The sequence below is a fragment of the Chiloscyllium plagiosum genome, unplaced genomic scaffold (assembly GCF_037043375.1).
Source record: "Chiloscyllium plagiosum isolate Xiang-an unplaced genomic scaffold, Cpla_swu_hap1 HiC_scaffold_31, whole genome shotgun sequence".
Lineage (NCBI taxonomy): Eukaryota > Metazoa > Chordata > Chondrichthyes > Orectolobiformes > Hemiscylliidae > Chiloscyllium > Chiloscyllium plagiosum.
Window position 1 is genome coordinate 53,796,473 of NW_028270169.1, and position 14,099 is coordinate 53,810,571.

At 41.2% G+C, this 14,099-nt stretch overlaps 1 protein-coding gene across 2 annotated transcripts in view; it reads right to left on the reverse strand.

Moving 5' to 3' along the window:
* The window catches only part of LOC122564161 (linker for activation of T-cells family member 2-like), a 72,890-nt gene extending 66,159 nt beyond the window's left edge, over positions 1 to 6,731 (reverse strand). The window contains exon 1 of one of the 2 annotated variants that reach the window (XM_043718808.2): positions 6,410 to 6,731. The gene's annotated coding sequence lies outside the window, so the exon portion shown is untranslated. Of the gene's footprint in view, positions 1 to 4,355; positions 4,376 to 6,409 lie in introns of those variants that run through there. The other variant, XM_087977545.1, reaches the window with a different exon arrangement.
* Between the last annotated feature and the right edge of the window lie 7,368 nt (positions 6,732 to 14,099).

Consider the following 14,099-nt stretch of genomic DNA (forward strand, 5'->3'; position numbering starts at 1 on the left):
ATATTGCATGCAATTCTTGTCTCCTTCCTATCGGAAGGATGTTGTGAAACTTGAAAGGGTTCAGAAAATATTTACAAGTACGTTGCCAAGGTTTGAGGATTTGAGCTATAGGGAGAGGTTGAACAGGCTGGGGCTGTTTTCCCTGAAGTGTCGGAGGCTGAGGGGTGACCTTTTAGATATGTATAAAATCATGAGGAGCATGGATAGGATAAATAGACAAAGTCTTTTCCCTGGGGTGGGGGAGCCCAAAACTAGAGGGCATAGGTTTAGGGTGAGAGAGGAAAGATATAAAAGAGACCTCAGGGGCAACCTTTTCATGCAGAAAGTGGTGCGTGTATGGAATGAGCTGCCAGAGGAACTGGTGGAGGCTGGTACAATTGCAACATTTAAAAGGTTTTGTCTTAATTCATTCATGGGATGTGGGTGTCACTGGCTAAGCCAACATTTAATGTCCATCCCTAATTGCTCAGAGGGCAGTTAAGAGTCAACCACACTGATGTGGGTCAGGGGTCACATGTTGATCAGCTAAGGTAAGGATGGCAGTTTTTTCCCCAAAGGACATTAGTGAACCAGATGGGTTTTTCCTGATAATCTTCATAAGATGGGTATATGAATAGGAAGGGTTTGGAGGGATATGGGGCAGGTGCTGGCAGGTGGGATTAGATTGGGTTGGGATATCTGGTTGGCATGGTCGAGTTTGACCGAAGGGTCTGTTTCCATGCTGTACATCTCTATGACTCTTTGACTCTATAACTCTTACCCAAGAGATTATGGATGTTGGATCAGTGGACAACTGTAAGCCAGTCACTTGGTCTAAGTAACCTTGAGTCCAAAAGCATTATACAGCATAGCACATTGCCTTTCAGGCCTTTATGTCTCTGTCAATTATTTAAAAGAACTAGTCACTCCCTTGCTTATTCCCCATAGCCTTGCAAATTGCTCTGTTTCAAGTATAGATCCAACTCTCTTTCCTAAGTTACGACAAAAACCCTTTTCACTGCATTCCTGACCACAGCAGCGTGTGGAAAATAATTTCCCCTATCTGCCCAGCTGGTACCTTTGTTAACGATCTTAAATCTGAGCCTTCTGATTATTGACCTTATTGCTGCTGGAAACAGTTTATTCTTATCCACAACCAATACCATCAAAATTTTGAATTCCTCTGTTGATTCTTCCTCTCTGTTACAAAGATTCTCTAGTCTCTCCAACAAACTGAAAAATCTGAAGTTTCACAAGTAACATCTAACTGGGGAGCTGTGGGAACGTCCACAATTTTGATTCGTTGCTCCAGCCTTACAAATGCACAGGATTTCAGATCTTTGCCCTTCCTGCTATGAAATGGTATATTTTTAATAAGTCTACTGTAATATAACAGTATCATTAAACTTCCTGGAACAAAACATTAATGATTTTAAAATATTGTTTGGTTTATCCTTAAACATATGCCACTGCCATAAGCAAATTAAGTGCTATCATGCGGTTGGGTACAATTTGGGGTTTTGCTGAAAATGTGTTGCTGGAAAAGCGCAGCAGGTCAGGCAGCATCCTGAAGAAGGGCTCATGCCCGAAACGTCGATTCTCCTGCTCCTTGGATGCTGCCTGACCTGCTGCGCTTTTCCAGCAACACATTTTCAGCTCTGATCTCCAGCATCTGCAGTCCTCACTTTCTCCTCTACAATTTGGTTTTGTCTTAATTCATTCATGGGATGTGGGCGTCACTGGCTAAGCCAACATTTAATGTCCATCCCTAATTGCTCAGAGGGCAGTTAAGAGTCAACCACACTGATGTGGGTCAGGGGTCACATGTTGATCAGCTAAGGTAAGGATGGCAGTTTTTTCCCTAAAGGACATTAGTGAACCAGATGGGTTTTTCCTGATAATCTTCATAAGATTCTTAATTTCAGATTATTTTTGAATTCAAATTCCACTACCTGCCATGGTGGGGTTCAACCCAGGTCCTCAGAATATTACCTGGATCTTTGGATTAATAATCTAGCGATAATAATACCAAGCCATCACCTCCCCCAAACTTTACTTGGGAAAAATAGGTGTCCAAAGTTCTTTCCCTCGGAGACCTTCTTCAGATTAATTCTGAATCTTCTGCAGACTAACTGACAGAGATCAATCGTTGTAGTAGTTGACAGCTCTATTATCAGTTTCCATCTGACCACCAGAATGGTAGACAGAAAACTAGATGGGCCGTGATCTTTGCAATCTAACAATTGCTATACTCATAGTGTAACTTCTCTCGTTGTTGCTTGCTGTACAAAACAAAAATTGCCAAGACTAGCGAACTTCAAACTAATTTATGATAGGGGCATCATTTGGGCCTCTTCACACCTTCTCCTAATTATCCCTACATGATACTTCCCTCTTGAATGGTAAGAATGAACTGGTGGGTCTGCTTCATAGTGAAAGCTTTAGAATAGTGATAGCTTGTTATTCTACATTATCTCTTTCATTAGCACCTCATTGGAAATAATCTGCGTTATCACTTTAACTACTTATCTTTAAGAGGATGTAACAAAACAACGACAGCCAACAAAGCTGTTATCTTCACTCCCAATTTATGAAGGAAGCTACCAACCCAACAAGCAATGCAAAAGGATAAAGAGGATAAATTCAGGGCACTGCCAACACTAGTGTGGAGGGTGGCATGACACAAGGGGTGGGAAACGTTTGGCAACAGACGCCATCGAGCTCCTGACTTGTTCTCCACAGTGCCTCGGTGATTATAGGGCAGAGATAACAAGTCTATGCGCTGAGGGATGCACAAAAGCTTGGGGAAACTGCCGCCAAGGCGCAGTGAGGAAAGACCACTGTCTGAGGTCTTCCTGCTGAAGGTAAATGGAGGTCCAGTCAGCTATCAGACCCTGCCAGTGCCTCAGATATATGTAAATATTAGTACTATATATGTAATAGAGGTTTTGGGGTTTTTCTTTTCGATAGAGTCAGTCCAATATTTAGCTTACTACTTTTGTGATAATGTGTACATATTACATACAAAGTTGTTTTTATGAATACAGTATATTTTTGAAATTAAAAAAAATCTCAGGGCAGAATTAAGCAGATGCCCTATAGGATCCATGCATAAATCCATTCTTGTTCTTAAGCTCAGCAAAATTTCCAAAAGCAAGAATAAAACACAATAGGAATACTGACCTTCCATTTTTTTCCTGAAGCATTTAGGGTACAAGAGCCTCTTGCTAGACAAACAATACCCAAAAGTTCCAAATTCAAACTCTACCATTTAAAATAGCAGAATTCAGTTCAATTACACCAATAATTTGTCAACGGTACTAAAAATGGACCATAAAGATTGTACAGTCACAGTCAATATCCAAATTGTTCAATAGTACATTTCAGGGAAGAAAGAATGAACAGGAGTAAGATATCAAACCTCAAGCTGTTTACAAGCAGAAGTATCAATCTTATGTGTTCCCCTTAATGTTTTGGAAACGCTGATCAAATTGATGCTTAATCTAAATTCCCAGGAATGCAATAACAGTTTATAAAATCTTAAATCATAAATTAACATTTTATTTCAAATGTCACTGAGTAAATCCACACTGCCTGCAGATCAAAACCAATATATCTGTCCTAAGCTTTGGTGTCCAGAACTGCTTGCAGTACTCCGGATGTGGCCTAATCAGGAAGGCATAACTACCTTCTCAAAAGCTCACTCTTTAGATATCAAGATTCTATTCCTTGACTATTTTCTCAAAGCATTTATAACTTTTTAATGATCATGGGCCTCCAGGGTCTCTTTGGATGTCCATTGTACCCAACTTTTCACCATTAATAAAATGCTCCTTTTTAGGTCCAATATAAATAACTACATTTACCAACATTTAAATCCATTTGCCACAGTTTTGACATTCTGTTAAAATTACAAATTTCCACTATTTACAATACCCCTTAACTTTGTTTCATTGGCAAACTTGAATCTGTGGCTTTCTAATCCATTATCCAAGTCATTAATAAATAGTGAAAAGTTTACTGCACAGATCCTTGCGGGACACCACAAAGCACATCCTGCCAATGACAGGGACTACTTCATTGTCTCTACTGGTTCCTATAGTTCAGGCAAATTCCCAATTAGCTCAACAATTTTCCTTCAGTTCTGTGAGTTTTAACATCAGCTATAGAGCCTCTGTGAGGACCTTTATCAAATGCCTCTTGCAAATTCCAATTAATGACTTTCATAGACAGTGCCCGGTCCATTACATCAATCAGCCTTGTCACTCATCTTAATTACAGACACAGGTTATTTCCTCAGCAATAAATGTCAGGCCAACTGGTCTAGAATTCCTTTTCTCTCCCTTTCAAATTGTTTAGAAACCTGTTACCCTTACCTGGTCTGCTCGATGTCTGACTTCGGTCTCATCCTACAGAAATGATTCAATGTCTTTATCGTGCATAGGAACTGGGCAATAAACATTGGTTTGCTGTGCCACCCACATTGAGAACCATCTTTAAAAATCTGTTGCCTTGTATATTTCTTTCATTTCATTTACAGGAAATTAGTTCTTGGGAAACTTATCCAATCTTACCACATGACTGTCAACCAGAGGCATTATTTCCAAACTGTTTTCAATATGCACTGATAGCATTCTGAGAGGGGTGTTGGGGAGGACGTGGGGCTTGAGGCAGTGTTGCAGACTCTGAAGAACTTAACTGGGACAACGTAAACAATATGCAAGAAATGAGTGCAATGTTTCCAACATTTATTTGTGTTAGGGAAGAACATGTGGGGATAGGAGGGGAAATGAGGGATGGCTCAACCATTATCTAATTGAATGGTAGAACAAAACAATATCTGTTGCAATTTGGCTTTGTTGACTAGAATCACTTTCTCTTAATTACAGGAGTCATTTTGGGGTGGATGATGGCATAGAGGTAATGCCATTAGATGAGTAATCTCGAGGCCATGCCTAGTCTTTTGAGGATGCAGCTTCAAATCCCACCAATGTGGAATTTAAAATTCAGTTTGTAAAATTTAGACCCAATGAAGGTGGCCTTGAAGGTATCAATGATCAAGCAGCATCTGGTTCACTTTGGAGAAGGAAATCTGCCATGCTTACCAGGCTGGCCTGTGTGTGATTCCAAATTCACAGCAATAACGTAGTTGACTGTTCTCTGAAATAGTAAAGCAAGCCCCTCAGTTCAAGGGCATTTACGAATGGACAATGAATGCTGGCTTTTCCAGTGATGCCTACGTCAAGAAGATTTTTTTTTGTTTAAAATCAAAAGTAACTAGAAATGAGACGTGATCGAAAAGAGAGAGACTGCTCAGATGCTAAAAGGCTGTTATGTGATACACTTGAGACGGCCGTGAACTGCAAACAAAGTACAACTTCTAAATTATCATTTTCAAGAACTGTTTCTAAAATGTTTTAGTGATTTTTTTTTTAAAACATCTGAATCAGTGGGAGACCAACCCTCAACTTTCACATGCATCGAAGCCTAAAACAGCATCAAAATATCCTTTCTCGACGTCCGTAAACAATACTCTTTTAAAAGTATTTCTACCTTGGTGGGCTCTGCCGAGTTCTATGGACGCCAGGAACACCTTAAAGACAATGACGGACTAGAGTTTAACATAAGAGCTCCGTTCTATCGCTTTCAGACTGCAGCAAACCTGGGTCTACTGCTGCTAAACAATCCAGCGAACACAACTCCAGAAAAAGGAGCATGTGGGATCACAGTATCCCCGGGTCAACTTCACCACTCAAAACCAGAGAGGCAGGCCAACGGAGTCTGCCTGCAACCCCATTTATATGTTTAACATGAAATTTCCAAGGTTCTCAGCAAGTATTTTCTATGTTTAAATAAATCTATACATCTCATAGCCTGATTCTGTTCCTCGCTCGCCCTGAAATCCCACCTGCGGTTGTGGTAAAATGCAGAGTTACTGAAAAGGTCCTTCCCAGACAGCTCCCCGAATATACAGGGGTTATGCTAAGGAGAAACAGACAGTCTCTGGTCATTGAATCATCCCTTTCCAAAACCATCCAGCATTAGGATTAGGGTCTGAATCGAATTCACTTGAAATTCGATCTTGACGGATGAAACAGTTTATCACAATTACAAACTCGGCCGGTGCAATTAGGAAGTTGCAGAGTTTGGACCCTTTGACAGACATATACTCTGTGCCCTCACACAGGCACGCATAAGATTTTAAATCGTGAATTACTTATTTCACTGGGCGGGTTTCTACTTTAAACATTACATTAATTAGCTTATTTAGAAGTCACCCAAGATTCAAGTGTTCTCTTCTTTGAAATTAATAACCATTTTTAATAACTATTCAATGCAGTAATCTGCTCTGCAGAAGTACGGGAATATGTTTTGAGGAGCTGGAGATGGGAAAGAGAGCAGCTCTCTGCCTCAGGAGGTTAGTCCTTACCGGTTGCAAACTCAGGGACTCCTTTCACGGGTTTTCATCGTGTCTCCGAGCTGGGGGTGGCAGGCTTAATGTGAAGGGCAAACTAATTAACGGTTCCGAGCTACCGTTTCCGCTGTTTAACAGGAATCTAGCACCACATCCGCCCGTTGTGCTTTGAGTCTCAGTCAATCTCGAGTCCTTGCGGACTCGACATAAACCATGACTGACTCTGAACTGGGCTTACCAACCCGCCAGGAGTCTCCAGGGATTCATCTGCTGGACTTTAAAAAAATACTTGCCCGTATTTATCTAAAAATATAGACTGGAGGTGGGGGGAGGCTGTTGATCCTTGTCGGGTCACTTAAGAATCTGTTTGCTTCCAATTAACCATGGAAGTCAGATCTATGGTTAAGCTGAATACATTGGATCACCAGGAGTGTAGGTTGGGAGGAAAGCGTTTCAGAAACAGCATTTCCTCATAAGCTTTGCACCAAACAGGTCAGAGTCAGGGTGCCATAGTCTCCAAACGATGCTTGGGACAAGGAGGCAGGTCCCCAACCCACCCTAGCCCGAACAGGGTTTCAAACTTGTGCGATTGGAGCAATCTGATATACACCCTTTCCTCCCAGGGGAGTCAGGGTGACAGCTATTTTCATGTGCATGTTTTAGCTTGCAGCAATCGGTAGTGACGGTTGTGAGAACCCTCGCTGATTATTCATTATTTTTATTCCTTTGTCAATTTTTGCTTGGAGGCCTGAAGTGGGAATTATGAGCTGAAGATGCCTTTGGGCTTTGGGAAACAGCCTGTGGTAAAAGACAGCGGTCAAGCAAGATTTTCTTTGTAAATTCAGGCCTGGACTTAATTGCAGGCTTGTTCTTGATTAAAAGGGTTCAATTGGTCACAGCAGCCTGGAAAGAGCATTGTGTTTAAACAGACAGAAGTTGGCTACTAATGAGGTCAGTACTTGGGAACTGGTTTCCGTATGACTGGAAGAGATATATGTTCAAGCAGAAAGCAGATGTTGAATGGTAATTGAGGTGTCAGGAAAAGACGATCAGTCTATCAGGGTGGGGTCAGAGTGTAAGTTTTTTTTTAAATTGTGTTTTCTGTAAGGCAGTCAGTTCTGCTATAACACGATATTTCTGTTTTCATGCAATCCTGTGTTATAAGAAAATCGTGTAATAGCAGCACCATATAAACTAATGGGGCTGAAATCACGTAACTAATGGGGCTGAAAGCTTTAAAACTTTGTGCTTTAGAAACAGTGTCCCAATTCATCAATCATGTTGTAGTGAAACATGTGTTTTAGCAGAACTGTGTAGTGGACAGTGAAGAAAGTTATCTAAGGTTACAAAGAAATCTTGATCGACTGGGTCAATGGGCTGAGAATTGGCAGATGGAATTTAATTTGGATAAATGTGAGCTATTGCATTTTGGTAAAACAAACAAGGGTAGCATTTATACACTTAGAAATAGGGCCTTGGGTAGTGTTGTAGAATAGAGAGACTTAAGGGTTCAGGTATAAAATTCTTTGAAGTTTGCCGAGAAGATCACCAGAGTCCTTCTTCCCTCCATACAGACATTTATTCCACACGCTGCATCCGAAAGGCTAAGAACATTGTAGAAGACCCCACACAGCCCTCACTCAAACTCTTCTCCCTCAAACCATCAAGCTCCTTAACACAGTATGATTAGACTCTTTCCCACTGAAATTCTTCATATTGCTGCTAGAAAAATGTCTATCATTCATCGTTCTGGTGTTACACTGTGACTTGCGTGGTTTGCACTTCTTATGCACTTTATGCCTGGTACGAGTGTGTAGTTTGTGCTGTCAGTGTAGCACCCTCGGTCCTGGAGGAACGCTGTCCCGTTTTTACTGCAGCAGTTTAGATTAGATTAGATTAGATTAGATTACTTACAGTGTGGAAACAGGCCCTTCGGCCCAACAAGTCCACACCGCCCCGCCGAAGCGCAACCCACCCATACCCCTGCATTTACCCCTTACCTAACACTACAGGCAATTTAGCATGGCCAATTTACCTGACCTGCACATGTTTGGACTGTGGGAGGAAACCGGAGCACCCGGAGGAAACCCACGCAGACACGGGGAGAACGTGCAAACTCCACACAGTCAGTCGCCTGAGGCGGGAATTGAACCCAGGTCTCTGGTGCTGTGAGGCAGCAGTGCTAACTGCTGTGCCACCGTGCCACCCATATGGTAGAAATGACAAATAAATACTACTCTACACTACATGTGGACAGTGTGGTTAGGAAGGCATTTAGCACACTTGCCTTCATTGCTGAGGCTTTTGAAATAGGAGTTGAGGTTATATGGAATGTTTGTGAGGCCTCTTATGGAGTACTATGCCCAGTTCTGGTCATCCTCTTATAGGAAGGAAATTATCAGGCTGGAGAGGGATCAGAACAGATTTATCAGAATGTTGCTGGAAATGGAAGATTGAAGTTATAGGGAGAAGTTGGTTAGGCAGGGATTTTTTTTACCAGCATCTAGAAGGTTGAGGGGTGACCTTGTAGATGGTTTTTTAAATTTTTAGGGGTATAGATGGCAGGTGTCTTTTTCCTATAGTGGGGGATTTCAAGACTGGCGCATATTTTTAGAGCGAAAGGAAAAAGATGTTTTTAAAAATGAGGGGCAATTTTTTTTATTCTGAGTGTGATTTGTCTATGGAATGAACCTCCAGAGGAAGTGATGGATGCAGGCACGGTTGCAATATTTAAAAAGACATTTGGATAGGGACATGAATAAGAAAGGTATGGAGGGATATGGGCCAAGGTGGGACTAGTTTAGTTTGGGATATGGTCAGCATAGACTGGTTGAACCGAAGGGTTTGTTTCAGAGCTCTATGACGCTAAGAGTTTGGCTGTTGATGACATGGCATGAAGATTTGAAAACTCCCTGCCTATTCTCCCTTATTGGTTTTCAGAAGCCCAAAAAGTAGAAAACAGAGTTAGAAATTTTACTACCTTTACCTGGTGAACTGAAAACGTAACCCTAATTGATATTTCCTGAAAAGCAACCGAGGAGTTCGCCTCTTTGCCTGTGGAAAAACACATTGTGAAATCATTTAAGTATTTTCGCCAGTTCTGTGATATTCTTTTAGTTATACCTAACCATGTTTGATTGTTTGTTTTTTGTGTGAATGGGGCTGAAAACAAAGAGCATATTAAAGCATATTAATTTTTAATTTAATATTAATATTTAAAGCATAGAGATAGATTATCTTGTTTATTTTTTTCTCTGCTGAAGTTATTGTACATATAATAAACAGTTAAGCCTTTTGTTTAAAATGCAAAACTGGTGTCTGGAATTAATTATACGTTAAGTCTGGGATTAGTTATTCAAAATTCTGGTTTGGAACGATTGAATTATCTATTAGGGGCCTTTGAAGGTTTTGATTCTACTGTGTTGTGAATACAGAGGTGGAAAGGCTGATGTAGTTCGGCTGTCTGTCTCCATGTTGTAACATGGTGGAAGATCTCTTTCTATCACAAGGTTGACCAGGAATCTTGTTCACTCTGACCACCTGCCATTGGTGTTTGATGGACTTACAAGTTGGTACTCAACCTATTTGGCCACATTATGAACACACCTTTCTTGGTCATCAATCCTGGAGTGGGACTCAAACCCAGAGCTTCTGCTTCTGAGGCAGAGATGTTACCCACTGAGCCATAAGGTCTGTCTTCACAAATCCATTCAGTTTTTATTACCCTAAAAGGAGCAGAAGTACATTCAGAACCTTAAGCACACTCTACCATTTAAACAATGGTTTAATTATATGTTTAAATGTATGAAAAAATTAATGTACCCACCTTAATTTTGAAACAAAACTTTTCGCTTATTATTCTTTATCACTGAAATGCTTAATTGATTCCCTGGCTTCAAGAGGATTTTGGGGAAGACAGTTCCAAATTTCCATTACCCTTTGTATAAAGAAATGCTTCCAAACAACACCCCCATTTCTAATTTTAACATTACGACCTCTTGTTTTGGGCTGCTCCACCAGGGGAAATAATCTTCTGTTCAAAACTTTTCATCACCATAATTAGGTCACTCATTAATCTTCTAGTTAAAAACAAACAATGGAAATTATAATGGAAAGGGGAAGTTTTTATCTGGTTGATGACTGAAAGATTGATAAATCAATGAATGACAGCAGTCCATCTGTCTCCCTTTTTACAGCATAGAGTGAGGTAATACTGTGGAAACTCTCATAAGTTGGCCTGCCTTATCTCTACAGATGCTAATTGCTTTTTATTTTCAGCATTCATATTTTCTACAAGGTCAATATTGGTCTGCTACAACTTAGCTGAATTGAAGTATCAATAAAATCTGAACTTTTAAGGAAAACATTGGATTTTATTTCAGTTCAAGAATGAAGACTGGTTTGACTCACTGCAATCAAATGCCTCAACCTTCTATTCAGATTTACATTCGCAGGAGATTGTTTACTCGAGATTCAGAGACTTCAAGTTTAAATTTTCTTTGCATCATTTTAAAACTAGTTTTGGTTGCACAAACCAGTGTTCAGCCTGCAAAGTTCGAGGTTCTAGAGAAAATGTCCATTTAGGCAGGAAGTGCCAGACTGAAAGTGCTGTTGATATCAACACCACTGAAACCTTATTAGTTCCAAAACAAGGAACTGAAATTTCAAGTTTACTCCCAAGTCCATGACAAATGTGTCTTCTTCATGATAATGGTTGATGACTCTTATGCCATGGACTTGACTTATTAAGTAGTGTTTTTGCCTCAGTCAGATGATTATGGATTCAAATCCCACTTGAAGAACTTGAGCAGAAGATCTCACTGACACTCCAGTGCAATAGTGATGGAGCACTGGACAGTTGGAAGCACAGTCTTTTTCGATGAAATGTTAAACAAGTCTGCTCATATGCAAGATCTCAAGGCACAATTCAGAGAGTAGAGGATTCTGGTGTCTTACTCAATGTTTATTCTTCAACCAACTGACTATTATATGTTTAGTCATAGAGATGCACAGCATAGAAACAGACCCTTCAATTCAACTTATCCATGCTGATCAGAAATCCTAAATTAATCTAGTCCCATTTGCCAGCATTTGGACCATATCCCTCTATTCATGTACCCTTTTAAATGTTGTAATCGTACCAGTTTCCACCACTTCTTCTGGCAGCTCATTCTATATATGCACCACCTCTGTGTGAAAAGTTGCCCCATAGGTCCCTTTTAAATCTTTCCCCTCTCACCTTAAACCTATGCTCTCTAGTTTTGGACTCACCTAGCCTGGGAAGACGACCTTGGCTATTCAGCCTATCCATGATCCTCATGATTTTATAAACCTCTGCAAGGCCACTGGGGAGTCCAGAATTAGAGGGCATAGGATTAGGGTGAGAGGGGAAAGATATAAAAGAGACCTAAGGGGCAACTTTTTCATGTTGAGAGTGGTACGTGTATGGAATGAGTTGTCAGAGGAAGTGGTGGAGGGTGGTACAATTGCAACGTTTAAAAGGCAATTGGATGGGTATATGAATAGGAAAGGTTTGGAGGGATATGAGGTGCTGGCAGGTGGGACTAGATTGGATTGGGATATCTGGTTGGTATGGATGGGTTGGACCGAAGGGTCTGTTTCCATGCTGTACACCCCTCAACTTCTGATGCTCCAGGGAAAATAGCCCAAGCCTATTCAGCTTCTCCCTATAACTCAAACCCTCAAATCCTGGCAATATCCTTGTAAATTCTTTCTGCACCCTTTCAAATTTAACAATGTCTTTCCTATTGCAGGGAGACCAGAACTGAATACAGTATTCCGATAATGGCCCTACCAATGTCCTGAACAGCCGCAACATGACCTCCCAACTCCTATACCCAATGAACTGAACAATAAAGGCAAAGTGTACCAAATTCCTTCTTCACTACCATGTCCACCTGTGACTTCACCTCCAAGTGTCTATTAGGAGGAGAAAGTGAGGACTGCAGATGCTGGAGATCAGAGCTGAAATGTCACTGGGGTGGAAGTGGCTGCGGCGACGGCAACCCAGGGGGCGGAAGTGGCTGTGGCGATGACAGAAACGGTGTTATTCCCGATAGCCGCGGAGGTCGCGAATCTGTCGGCGATGGTCTTCCTGGCAATCGTGGAGGCGGTTGTCTGGGCGGCGATTGCGGAGGCTGCGAGGTCGGTGGGGGCGGAAGTGACGTCATGGTTCCCCGCAGTGGTTGTTGCCGCAGGCGCTGTAGCGGCCGCGTGGTTAATGGCGCCGGAGTGATTTTGGAGGCTGATGGAAGATTCTGGAACAGTTGAGAACAGAATGACTTTCCTCATTCCTGAAGAAGGGCTCATGCCCGAAACGTCGATTCTCCTGCTCCTTGGATGCTGCCTGACCTGCTGCGCTTTTCCAGCAACACATTTTCAGCTCCAAGTATCTATTAACCTGCACTCCAAGCTCTCTTTGTTTGGCAACATTCTCCAGGATCCTTTAATTAAGTAAAGAAGTCTTATCTTGATTTGCCTTACCAAAATGCAACACCTCATATTTTTCTAAACTAAGATCCATCTCCTTGGCTCGTCTGATTAAGTCCTGTGGACTCTGAGCTAACGATCTTCACTGTCCACCACATCACCAATTTTAGTGTCATCTGCAAACTTACTAACCATTCCTCCTGTATTCACATCAAAATCATTTATATGATGAGAAAAAGCAGTGGACCCTGCATCAATCCTTGCCTCACACGGCTGGTCACAGATCTCCAATCTGAAAAACAACTCTCCGCCATCATCCTTTGTCTCCTATCTTCAAGTCAATTTGTATCCAAATGGCTAGTCCTCTCCAGATTCCATATGATCTAACCTTGCTAACCAGTCCAACATGTTGAACCTGTCAAATGCCTTGCTGAAGTCCATATAGACAACATCCACCACTCTGCTTCATCAATCTTCTTTGTCACTTCAAAGAACTCAGTCAAGTTAGTGACATACATTTCTTACACAAAAGTCATGTTTACTATCCATAATCAGTCCTTGCCTGTCCAAATACTTGTAGATCCTGCCCTTCAGAATCCCCTCCAACAAATTACCTACCACAGACGTCAGGCTCACCGGTTTATAGTTCCCTGGTGTTTCCTTACAACTTTCTTAAATAACAGCACTGCATTAGCCACCTTTTAGTCTTCTGGCACCTCACCTGTGGCTATTGTTGATGCAAAAACTCAGCATTTTGTGAGAACATAAAATTTATTTTCTACACATGGGGTCATGTTTAAGAGACTCCAAACCAACAACATCAAAATTGACAGCTGTATTCATTCCTTTGTGTCCGATATTAAGTGTGAATTATTTCCTTGATTAGGAACAGAGCACTTTCCAAAATTAATAGGCTTGTCATTAACTGTCCAACTGAACCTACACCAAATCATTATGAAGTTACCACCATTGAAACCAAATGGATAGAATCCTGACCGTTGGTCTGCCAATGTATCATTACTGACATTATCCCACAGCGATTGGGTCAGGTATTGCCTTATTGAAACTACCAGAGGGACAGTTTCCAAACTACCTTCACTAAGCAAATCATCTTCGGAGCAACTGCAACTCCAAAGAAACCCCATTTTCACACAAGTAAATTAGACAAATTTTTAGACAAAGGATTAATGTAGACAGTTAAGTGGAAGTAGGCTGTAGTATGAGTGGAAAGACAAGTTGCACAGCTTATTTTAGA